Source organism: Periplaneta americana, chromosome 8 (genome assembly GCF_040183065.1).
Source record: "Periplaneta americana isolate PAMFEO1 chromosome 8, P.americana_PAMFEO1_priV1, whole genome shotgun sequence".
In the NCBI taxonomy this organism is placed as follows: Eukaryota; Metazoa; Arthropoda; class Insecta; order Blattodea; family Blattidae; genus Periplaneta; species Periplaneta americana.
The window spans coordinates 169,624,462-169,637,549 of NC_091124.1; positions in this window are offsets into that span (position 1 = coordinate 169,624,462).

The following is a 13,088-nucleotide window of genomic DNA, read 5'->3' on the forward strand; positions in this document are numbered from 1 at the left end:
TATAGTTCTCGATAACACTATCTACAATATTAGTAATTAAAATTACTGTTTTTAAGAAAGCACGAGCTAATGACGCTGGTACGAAATGCGACTCGTAATGCACGTGGTACTGCAAATGAACTGGCTACACTGTCTCCGTGATTCCGTTGCCAGATTTTCGTTAGCAGACGACATTTTCACGCGAGGTCCAATGAAAAGCTCCGTTCTAGTTCTTCCCTCCATCCCCCACACTCAACGTGTCATCACTGCACAGGCTACCCCTCTAACCCGCACTTTCCTCTCGCCAATCCAACTACTTCCTGTTTCGTCGGTTCATAACCTGGCTTTTAGTATAGAAATGATACTGAACTGAAGATATGCATATTTGTCTTTTCATTTCAACAACATTTAATATCGTATAACAGCGACACAGAACTGGAATGCATCCAATCGAAATGTTAATCTGGAGCTGTTAATTCTAACACCCAGGAGGTAGTTTTTATTATTCAGAACTTGTGCCAGTTAATTTCGTGGCAGGAGGAATTTCCTTTGCATTGATATTGTAAGCTGGGAGCTCATTCTAGTTCGACACCTACAAACTATATTACCACAAACACACAACCCAATCAATATGGTGGGGAATCGAAGTGCCACACACCTTTACTTGTGCCGATCACTATGCGTGGGGACATGGAACACATCTGTGAAAGGGGCGAAACTCCGGAACCGGAGGTGTATTGATTCAGTGCCCGGCTTGTGGGGGAGTCTAACAAATTATGTAATTATATTGCAACCTGTCATCCTACTTGAACAACGTGAGATCACCAGAATGTACAGCGTTTTCCACGGCGCAGATCCAAGTACAGCGTACTTCCCTGAATACAGGACTCATTTTCAAACAGATTTTTACTGAAAAATCTTTAAGGATAATTTAAAACTCTATGATCTAAAATTACGATTAGGGAAAACACGGGAATCTTACTGGAAGCAAGTAAAGAGATAGATTTGGAAGTAAATCCCGAAAAGACAAAGTATATGATTATGTCTCGTGACGGGAATATTGTACGAAATGGAAATATAAAAATTGGAAATTTACCTTTCGAAGAGGTGGAGAAGTTCAAATATCTTGGAGCAACAGTAACAAATATAAATTATACTCGGGAGGAAATGAAACACAGAATAAATATGTGAAATGCCTGTTATTATTCGGTTGAGAAGCTTTTATCGTCCAGTATGTTGTCAAAAAATCTGAAAGTTAGAATTTATAAAACAGTAATATTACCGGTTGTTCTTTATGGTTGTGAAACTTGGACTCTCACTTTGAGAGAGGAACATAGGTTAAGGGCGTTTGAGAATAAGGTGCTTAGGAAAATATTTGAAGCTAAGAAGGATGAAGTTACAGGAGAATGGAGAAAGTTACACAACGCAGAACTGCACGCATTGCATTCTTCACCTGACATAATTAGGAACATTAAATCCAGACGTTTGAGATGGCCAGGGCATGTAGCACGTATGGGTGAATTCAGAAATGCATATAGAGTGTTAGTTGGGAGGCCGGAGGGAAAAAACCTTTAGGGAGGCCGAGACGTAGATGGGAAGATAATATTAAAATGGATTTGAGGGAGGTGGGATATGATGATAGAGAATGGATTAATCTTGCTCAGGATAGGGACCAATGGCGGGCTTATGTGAGGGCGGCAATGAACCTCCGGGTTCCTTAAAAGCCAGTAAGTGAGAAAGTATGATCCAAAATGAATGGCAAAGCAAGTCGCAAAATGAGTGTTTATATCATCGTAAAACTTAAACCCGGATCATCTATGCTCGTCAACTTCTGTATTTCACAATTAAGGAGTCTCAATTTTAGCGCCATTCATAGCTCTACAGATATGACGGTGTAACCCCATTTCCTTTCAATTACTCTGAATTCTGTCTGGCATATTGGTTGTTATTCCATTGGTGATAATATTTTTCGGGTGATGGAGGTAAATAGAAATAATGCATTTATCGAAGAAAGTGTTGCGCTCGGGCGCAGATTCGATTCCCGCTTGGGCTGATTACCTTGTTGGTTTTTTTCCGAGGTTTTGCCCAAACATAAGGTGAATCCCAGGTAATCTATGCCGAATCGTCGACATCATCTCGCCAAATACCATCTCGCTATCACCAATCTCATCTACGCTAAATAACCTGGCAGTTGATACAGCGTCATTCAATAATGAATTTAAAAAATCGAAGAACGTAAATGAACATTAGTCTACGTAAAGCTATTGATAATATTAACCACTTCCCTGATTAACCCGATTTAACTCGGGTTGCTAACTTCTGTCAAAATTTAATAACCCGAGTTAACTCGTTTGAGTCCCATTTTCGTTGCTAAGGATTATTATCCCAAATATATGTTTCCATGCAGAGGGACAAGAACATTAATTTTTCCCTCGAAATTATTTAAATGAACTTTACAGGGAGTTATACCTGAAAGCTTGATTTGCATAATACACGTCACTGTTCGTTAACAGAAAACCACAATTTAAGTCACACAGAGTTAGTGTGCACACAATGTTGGTTGCTTGACGGTTGTCAGCCCACTTTGAGGTCTGTGGTTATAGAGGGAAAAATTGGATCGGTGTCTAGTAGAGTTCCCGGGTAGCTCAGTTCGGAGAGCGTTGGTACGTTTAACCAAAGGCCCCGGGTTCGATACCCTGCCCCGGAACAATTTTTCCCTCGAAATTATTCAAATCAACTTTACAGGGAGTTATACCTGAAAGCTTGATTTGCATAATACACGTCACTGTTCGTTAACAGAAAACCACAATTTAAGTCACACAGAGTTAGTGTGCACTCAATGTTGGTTGCTTGACGGTTGTCAGCCCACTTTGAGGTATGTGGATATAGAAGGAAAAATTGGATCGGTGTCTAGTAGAGTTCCCGGGTAGCTCAGTTCGGAGAGCGTTGGTACGTTTAACCAAATGCCCCGAGTTCGATACCCGGCCCCGGAACAATTTTTCCCTCGAAATTATTTAAGAACATTACCCTCAGGTTGAAGGATAAAATACACAGCGCTGAGATGATCGTCATCAAGGATGATTTGAAGCCGAAAACGGTGGTCGACTATAACAACTCAATGGAAGGAGTCGGTAGGGTAGGCCAGCACTTGGCAGCTTATCCTGTCCCGCAAAATAGTGGAAAGCGATATTATAATAAGATCTTTCATCTTCTCGAGTTGGCCCTGTGGAATTCCTACGTTTTGTATACGATATCTGAAGGCAGGAAGACACTCTTGGACTATCGAATGGTGGTAATTCGTAAGATTTTCGAAAAATACACCCCGAATGTCCTATCACTCAAGGCAGGATGGCCAGGAAAATCGCCCAACCCACTTCGGCTTACAGGTAGACATTCTCCAGAAGTTATTCCACGAACTCTGAAGAAGAACAACCAACCAGACAGGATTTCACGTGTAGTATTGCGAGAGACTCAAAATACAATCAAATTCGACACAAGAGTATATACTACTACCCGGAACGCAATGTGCCACTGTGCATAATACCCTGCTTTCGAGTCTATCACACGACAAGCAACATTTAACGCTTAGATAACAGCATTGGTATTGTACCTCATAAATTAATCCATAGAAAAATATAAGTTGGTAAATAGTTCAGGAGAAAATCAAAGTGGGACAACTACCAGAGCTGGAATCAAGGTGCACGAGATAACTCGGGATAATAATTCAGGTATGAATGTATGTCTATTTCATAGTGATTTTTTAGGTATATAAGAAAATTAGTGACGTACAGTGATTCTGCCTGATAATAAAGTTTCTATTATGGAATGAAAATAATTATATTGTTTTGACTCCTGAAAATCTGGGTGTAATATACCAATACAATTATATGAAAAAGTCTCATATCCTCCTAAATGTGGTACGAAATAAGTAGTACATACAATATGGAAACAGCAAATGCTAACATTTCTCTCGTAGTAATTTTTTGTAATTCAACATGTATGTATGTATGTATGTATGTATGTATGTATGTATGTATGTATGTATGTATGTATGTATGTATGTATCTATGTATTACGAGGTAGAGAGAATGTGACCTTGCGTGACTATTAAAGGCTGGTCCACAATAAACCGGGAACGGAAACGGCAACGAGAACGAGAAATGAAATTATGTTAAAAATAAATATATTTAAATGTGAGCATTCACAATAGTTAATAGTGAATGCTCACATCTAAATACATTTATTTTAAGATTATTTCCGTTCTCGTTCTCGTTGCCGTTTCCGTTCCCGGTTTATTGTGAACCAGCCTTTACATGCTCCAGTTATGCGTTGCGCCGAGTTTATGTACATTGTGTTAAATCTAAGTTTATGCAATATATCTATAAAATACTGCACTTACATATTAAACATTAAAATTTAAACATATTGCACTATATGTAATTGTATTTTTATCAGCAGTAATTTTAATATATACTAGATAACTCTTATTCTGTTGATCTAATTTATGTAATATATACCCTACATTATGAAGAGTCTTTATAAGTACAAATGAAAAGAATTATTCTAAAGAGGGGTGCAATGTAATTTAGATGTAATTACAACAGTATAAATAGCAAATATATAATCATATTCATAGGAGTTCGTGCAGCAGAAAATATAATTTACGTAAAAATTTAAGCCCTACGGAAAGAAATCAGCTTTGATTAATGGATCAATATTGTCATTTAAGAAGGACAGGAACAACTCATTGGCCGTAATTTATTGTCTCTGAAACGCTATAAGTACGACATATTTTAAAATAATATATGGGATAAATGTCTGTTTAGAGAATGTACTCGTAGTTTAGAAACATAGAAATTCCAGTATCGAAGACGATTTCAAGTAATATGATGAAAGGAACTTCACGTGTGATTTTGTGGCGAGAATTTTATCCAACGGACTGACATTTGATATAGGTCTGCGTGGTGTTTGGTCCAAGTCAACGACCGATCGATTCGCTGAGGTCAGTGAAGTGCACAAACAAACCCGATACCAAGCACTCCACTTCCTCTAACAGCAGACGCTTCATTTGTCCTGCTATTTCATTCTATTCGACTGCTATTGTAAATAAATAACAAATATTTCGGCAGTCTCTGATGTGAGAATGTGACGATGTCACTATAAAAGTGTAATTCCTGGGATAATAAGTAAAAAGTAAGGAAAAAAGAAAGAATACCGATGAGGGTTACTGGTATCAGTGACGGCTCGTGCCCAATAAATAACGTGAGGACCAAAGGAATTCTAGGTAATTTCATAGATTCGATGGGTAGCGTGACGTCATTGATGACGTCGTGAACATTATTTGTTAACTATATTGTAATATAATAATAATAATAATAATAATAATAATAATAATAATAATAATAATAATAATAATAATAATAATAACAATAATAATAATAATAATGATTTATTTAACCTGGCAGCGTTAAGGCCATACGGCCTTCTCTAACACGCAACCAGGAGTAAAAACTGCGTTACAAAAACACTACAAATTTACAAAGTACACTACAATTTTACACACAAAACTGAATAAGATAATAATAATAATAATAATAATAATAATAATAATAATAATAATAATAATAATAAAATGTAAACAACAAGTAAGAAGAAATCAGACATAATATATAACCTAGAGAAAGAAAGAAAAAAGGATAATAAAATGTGAACAGCAGGTCAAAAATAAATGAGGCATACAAAGTATAAAAAATAAGACAATTATTGATAATAATAATAATAATAATAATAATAATAATAATAATAAATAAGAATAGTAATAATAATGATAACAATAATAATAACAGGTCCAATAGTAATAATAATACTAATAGTAGTAATAAAATAGTGCAGTACAAAGCATACAATGAATACAATATTTTTAAGTACATACAGTAAGGAAAATTATGATTATATATAGATCAACTTATCACATTAGAGATATACCATTATCGGAAAATATGAAAACAAAAATATAAAATAAGTTAAATATCACTAGAACATAAAAACATGTGAATACGTGGAAACATGCAATACAACACTTGTCATAATAGTAAGTTAGTTTGGCAACTCGTCATAAGATAATTTTCTAACTTGGATTTGAAAGATTTCAATGTTCGGCAGCCCTTAACTTCAGGCGGCAATGAGTTCCAGTGACGAGAGGTAGCAACAGTGAAAGATGAGGAATACAGAGATGATGTGTGAAGTGGAATTCTAGCGTGTTATCGCGTTGTGATCGAGTATTAATATTAAGATAGCGAGAGAGAGTATGAAAACGAGCGAATAAATAATAGGGGGATGAAGTGTGCATAATTCGATATAGGAGAGAAAGTGAGTGCAGATTTCTCCTCTCATGTAACCTAAGCCATGATAACTTCTCGAAAGAAGGTGAGATATGATCATAGTATCGAACATTACAAATGAAGCGGACGCACACGTAACTTATTGTATTTTAAAATATCTTGTTTATCTTCTGCAGAACAACAAGAGAACGGCATGTCCAAAACATTATACACTAACGGTCTTACTAATAAAAACTCTATATACGGACGATTAACTCTCTTATACTTATACAATGAGTAGCTCATTTATACGTCTTGTGTAAATTTCTTACTAATAATCACTACATACGTCGCTTATAACAGTACAACTGTTACGCAGCTACGTCATAGTTTCGTCATTACTTCGTTACGAAAGATAACAGAATATCTGAGGTTCTCTATTGCATCCGGTAGAGCGCTCTAGTGTGGCGTGTTAAGTATCGATAGTACAACTGGCTCCAATCGATTACCATACTATATTTTGGTCAAAGAGTACAAGCTACAGTAATATCACAGTCTACTATATACAGTCGCGAAGCTCAATATGTAGTAAAAATGCAAACATGGGTAGTTGCCCACCACTAGGATCGCTACTATCGCCTCATCATCGCAGATCTCTCCTAGCAGCCGACAAAATATGTTACACTTTCGTTGTCGTGTTCTTTTGGAAAAATTAACACCTTCCTTCCATTATTAAAATATTAAGTGCATAAAGTTAATTTATTATTTTAATTAAGTATATTAAATTCCACCATAAACTCGAAGATACCTGCAAGAAATAAGTTAATATAATTTTTGTTTGTGCAAAACGAACTGAAATTTATTATAATAGCTTCACTCATTCAAGATTATAACGATAATTAACTATGAAACCAATAAATATTAATTTGCATTTCTCTTTACAACAATAATAATGGAAATATGAATTAATGGAGTAACTTACGTGTACCGGTACTTGTAGTGTAGGCTTACGTAGTTAACAAAGTGGGATGAGGTTAAATAATAATAATCACACCAGAATTGGAAATAAATCATGATTAATAAATTTTATTGTAACAGACTTTTTCTACGTCTCTAGTAAAGCAACAAATAAAAATAACAACAAAATTAACAGCTATAATTAAAAACATAGCCTTTGAAAAAAAAAGTAGGCCTAAGCAATAATAATCCCACTAGAATTGAAAATAAAACATGATCAATAAATTTCATTAAAACAAACTTAATTTTTCTACGTCTCTAGTAAAATATTATTATTCCAATGACTGTATTTCAGCCATTAACATTTTCATTACAACCAATAACGAACATTTCATAAGGATCAATGTGAAATCCGCAACGAGCTAGCACTCGATGGAAATACGATTCGGTCCAAAGTCGACCGTGGACAGTCTATTGTTTCTAATTGCTAACCGCTTGGAGCGCTTTATCACGAGATTTTCAAAAAATCACCTCAAGCTTCGCGACTGTATATAGTAGACCGTGGTAATATTATTCTAATTATTCTGTGCGCTTTGGTTTGTTCTTCTTTGGTTACTAGGCAACCATCATATAAAATGACAGTCGATACGAACAGCTGTTAGAGGGGCGGCCATTTTTTCTCTATATACAACGCTTAAACAAGGGGTTTCGTGTATATAACTACTGCAAAGCAATTCCCATTGTATAGTTACAGCCTGTTTATACGTCCATCGCTTCTGCATGGTTTATTAGTAAAGTTTTCTGTCTCAACTCTGCATAAGTCTAGTATAAAAACTATACACGGTTTATTAGTAAGACTGTAAATCGTTTACCTAATGGATTCAGGTTTTCATCGTACTAATACTCTTTCTAACATATTGCTGCATTTGTCACCATAAAGTACGTATAGACTAAAAACGAAGTCCTTGTTCAGCTCAGATGCGCACGCAATTTCAAGTTTCATGCCAACTGTCTTTATTGAAAAGTAGGCTATTCAAGATATTTTAAATTCTACACAAAACATAATAGTACCCATGAAATTCTAACGATAAGAAGTACCGAAATATAAGTGTAACACCTTGAATTTAAACAATATTTAATTCCTTTTATACATTTTATGCTTTCTTACTTAGTTACAAAATATTACACTTAGTCAGCCTGGTCTTCTGTTTGTACAATCAAAGATTCCGTTTTCCAAGAAGGAGAATGCACATTAATGTCGCTTCAGAAGACCTTCATAACAGCTTCACATAAAGAGTCGGCAATTCGTAGTAAGCGAGACGTCGTCATGGCAACCAGATTTGTTTACTGAAGGCGAAAAGGAAAGAAAGCCTCCGCCGAACCTTCAGCCATGGATGAATATATAATATGATGCGAAACTTATTGAGTTTCCCGTAACACATGCTAGAGGCGCTGTTGTAGAAATTGATCTTGCTGCCACCTGTTGGGGGGGAGGGGCGTTATTACTTCTAGCAGCGCACCAAATAGCGAAAAGAGTAATTACTCCATGCATTTAGCAGCGCACCTGGTGACGAAAATGTTAAACTGTGGAGAAAGTATTCCCTCCCACACTCATCGATATTCAAAACTAACCCAATTTAAAATAAAGCATTTACATTTTTTATTCCTCACAGCATCTTCTACTGAAAATCCTTACCGGAGCCAACAGGAAGATAAAAGAGACGATCTATTTTACACTACCCAATTAAAATATAACCAGACAGAGACAAAAAATAAAGCAAAAGGTTAGATAATTGGGATTGTATTCTTTGGGTATTTATTGTACCGCGCAATGGAAAAATCTGCAAGAACTACTTAGATAGTTCAATTTATTATATTACTATTACTTTACAATACATTCAACAACACTATTTTTACAACGTCCATAAACATCACTGTTTAACACACACTGCTTATACACACTCGTATCACTTTATGTTCACTTATTAGCAAGTTTCTGTCTGCCATCTCCTCGAGCAATATCTCGAACGGATAAATAGAGAACTCTGGGTTATGTACCCAACACGTAGTTCTAATGTTCACCACATACGACGTTGGGCGCTGATCATCTTATTTCAGCCCCCCGCCGCCAGATGATGCTGACCGCAGTTTCGCATCCTATTATATATTTATCCATGCTTCAGCATTCACAGTCTTACCAGCTGGTCTTTGCTAACCACGTGGCCTGTCTGGTGAGTGGTTCATCTGAAGTGCGCCAGCGGGCGTTACCTGCTGAGCGGACTAAGCCGCGCAAGATAGGTTAAAAAGTGTAGCAAAATATACACTACCGATCAAAAGTTTTCGATCAGCTACGAAAACAACTATTATACTTTATTTAAGGGGAGAGGATGGTAATTTTTAAAACTTTTTTCTTATTTGGTGTAAAATATTAATTCTTTGTATGGAGAGAGCTCATGGGTATATCAACTCAACAAAATATAAATATTTTGAATAAATTATTTGGGAGGCAGATTTGAAAAAAAAAAAATGTACCCAATGCAGGATTTTTACTAAACTCGATATATCTAAGCCATTTTTAAAGATAAATTCAAACACTATGATACAATTTATTTGTAAAAGCACGCTCTACAAACTGTCTGTAACAGAATTTTGATATTAGTTCCTACATTTGTAAAATAAACAATTAAAATTTAATAACATTTTTTTTATTTTCTTTCTTGCAAACAGAGAGACTTATTTTTAATATTAAATCAATTAGGGAAATTCCGTCACAGAGAAAAGTTTCCTAGTAGTCTGGAGAATGTGTATTCTAAATTTCATTCATATATCTTTAATAGTTCAAAAATTATATCGATTTTTGTCTGGCTATGTAGCAAAAATAAAAAATAAAGTTCCAGAAACAGCAATCAAAGGGGGTGTGATTTAATAATCCAGAGCGCAGGAACTTTAAAAATGGCGTCTCAACATCCAATAAGGGCACAGATACCCACACAATGTTATACAATGTATTCCACACACATCACAGAGTATTTTAAAGAAAAATTTGGTTTTGAAAAAAAAAATGAAGTTCCGGAAACAATAAACAAAGGGCGGTGTGATTTGAAAATCCAGAGCGCAGGAAGTTTAAAAATGGCGTCTCAACAACCGATAAGGGCACAAATACCCACAAAATATTATACAATGTATTCTACACACATCACAGAGTATTTTAAGGAAAAAAATTGTTTTTTGAAAATTTACTCATTTTTCACCAAAAAATACCATCCTCTTCCCTTAAATGTACAAACACATCGAAAAAACTAAATAGAACAACAAAATAAATATTTTCTCTCTCTAGCATTATGATATGATAAAATATTCAAAACGAAATCCCTATTTTAACCACAAATCCATAGTTGTGGTAGGTGATCGAAAACTTTTGACCGGTAGTGTAGTTTAGTGAGGAATGCCTTTTTTAAAGTGGCCTTCACCTACTTCACTTGAACAACCGCCACTGACTGGTATACGATACAAGCAAACCAATTAAAGTCTGCAATTGGAAAAAGCCTTTATTTGCTTTTACATAAGCCAAGCATGTCAATTGATGCCCACAGGAGCAAGCGCGCGCTTTAGAGCCCAGGAGGGCCTGAGCGCTTTACAGCGGAACACCACCCCGGGGACCTCACAGTCACAGCATTACATTCTTGCGTTAGAAAATTCAGTTGGAGATGATCCGGAGGGGCTGCTAATTTGAGTGAGTGATTTTTAAATTACATGCTTCTTATCAATACTAATTGCATGGTTATAAAATTGAATGTCTTAGATTGTGCCGAAACGAAAGATTCATTGACCAGTCTCTGCGAAAGTTAAACTTGTGCGCTATACCACTTATTTTATTTTTATTAGGCTATTATTATTGTTATTATAAAATTGAATAATAACAAAAACGCATTAAAATCTAGAGATTTTTGTTAGAAAATCGCGGGTTTTCGAAAGCCGTCTAGCGGGATTATATGAACAGCTGTTGGCAACACTGGAGCTGATAGCGGAAGTGAGACGAGGGAGTGTAGCGAGAAATGACGTGTGTTTGTGATTCAATTGCATGAGGTTGTAGTGCACTAGAGCAGTCTAGTTTTCATGCACTGAGTGAAGCGTATGCCGATGCAGCGTTGCCATATCGCTCAACGGCACGATGGGTGAAAGAGTTCCGTGAAGGAAGTAATGCCATTCAGGACAGCTACTGTTCACGAAGATTCCGTCTTGTTGATCACACAATTCAGCTCTTTGCTTCTTTGAAGATGATCTCCGATGTACAGATAATGTGCAGGACCTAGACACGAAGACAAGAATATGGCTCAAAACCCTGTTCCACATTGTGCAAGGGAAACACAAGGGGCGCGATTACCCGCGCTACAGGGCGGTCACTGCAGGACATCAACCGAAGTGGACGCACTAGGTTCGTTCCAGCAAGCGGTTCATGGATCAGTTCGTGTACGGTTCCTGTTCTATCTTATGCGCATGCGCTAGTTGAGCACCTGCTATGGGATTGAAACTGACTGGACGCTGTTGGAAGGCTTTCGCGGATCGTTATGTACTAAATCCAGATATGCTATAACCAGGGAAAGGGATTTGGAGTATTATAAAGAATGGTGAAACGTAGTATAGATATTCGTAGCTCAGTGACTGTCAAGCGAGCTGTGTCACGGCGCATGGAAGAATACAGTTCACTTCATACAAACTTACACGCAACGTCTGTAAATATATTTCAGAATAAACAAATGGAATAGTTTAATGACATATAGTGACCTACATACATAATCTGCATTTCTTTTTGGACTACATGTGCTTTTCTTCGCAACGCACAAGACACCAATAAACAACATTACAAATATACATAATTAAATATGAACCTCTGCATCTTCGCGTGTCAGTGGACATATTGATGTTGATAGACAGTTGTCTTCTGTATGGAACTCGCCTCTGAATATGTAGATCCAAACGAAATGGCATTTTCAATTAATGCTATGCCTTGTTATAATAAATTGTAAATATTATTTTCAAATTTTCAAAATACAACTTTGCTCTGTTGCAAGGAAGGAAATTTTGTAAAATGGAAAAACTCCGCTCTCCATCTGCAGAGACAATTAGAGAGTACTTGAAACAAGATACGTCAATTAAATTCACATGTTGAATGACGTCATTGGGAAACGTCTTTGTTAGTACATCTGAAATCCGACTAAGAATATCGTATCCATCATTTTTAATCAAAACTTTGTTCATTTTTTCACCAACACGTTTTCCTATTTCACCTTCTACTGCACTCAGTTTATTTACAATAGTCCTCATAATATTTATTTGCTTAACTATTTCTACTCCTGACTTTCCTAATTGAATAATGGCATCCGGTAAATATCCAAAATTTGACTTAATATCCGTGACTTCTTTCTCGATTGTTTCATCATTTAGCAGTTCCTGGCGTATTTGAATCGCAGCCGCGTCATCGGTATCGAAAGACTGGACCACTTTCTTCAGAGATTGGAGGTGACGTGCGTAATAATTGCAAGCTTCTAACCATGACCCCCATCTCGTAGGAACTGGACATAGGGGAAGCGACAATTTAAGGAATTGTTTCCTGAATTTTGATACTTGATCTGGAGGTTTTACAAATATAGTCTTTCAATTTTGTATTGTTAGTTGGTTTCACTTTCGGCATTGTACCTGCACTTTACTACTCTGAACTGCAAACCTGCACGTTAAAGTTCTTATGCGACAACTGTCCCGTTCACCTGTTGTTGACGTGTAGAGACCTGCGAGTATGTCATAGAGGGGAGGACTTGGTATAAAGGGTTGTAA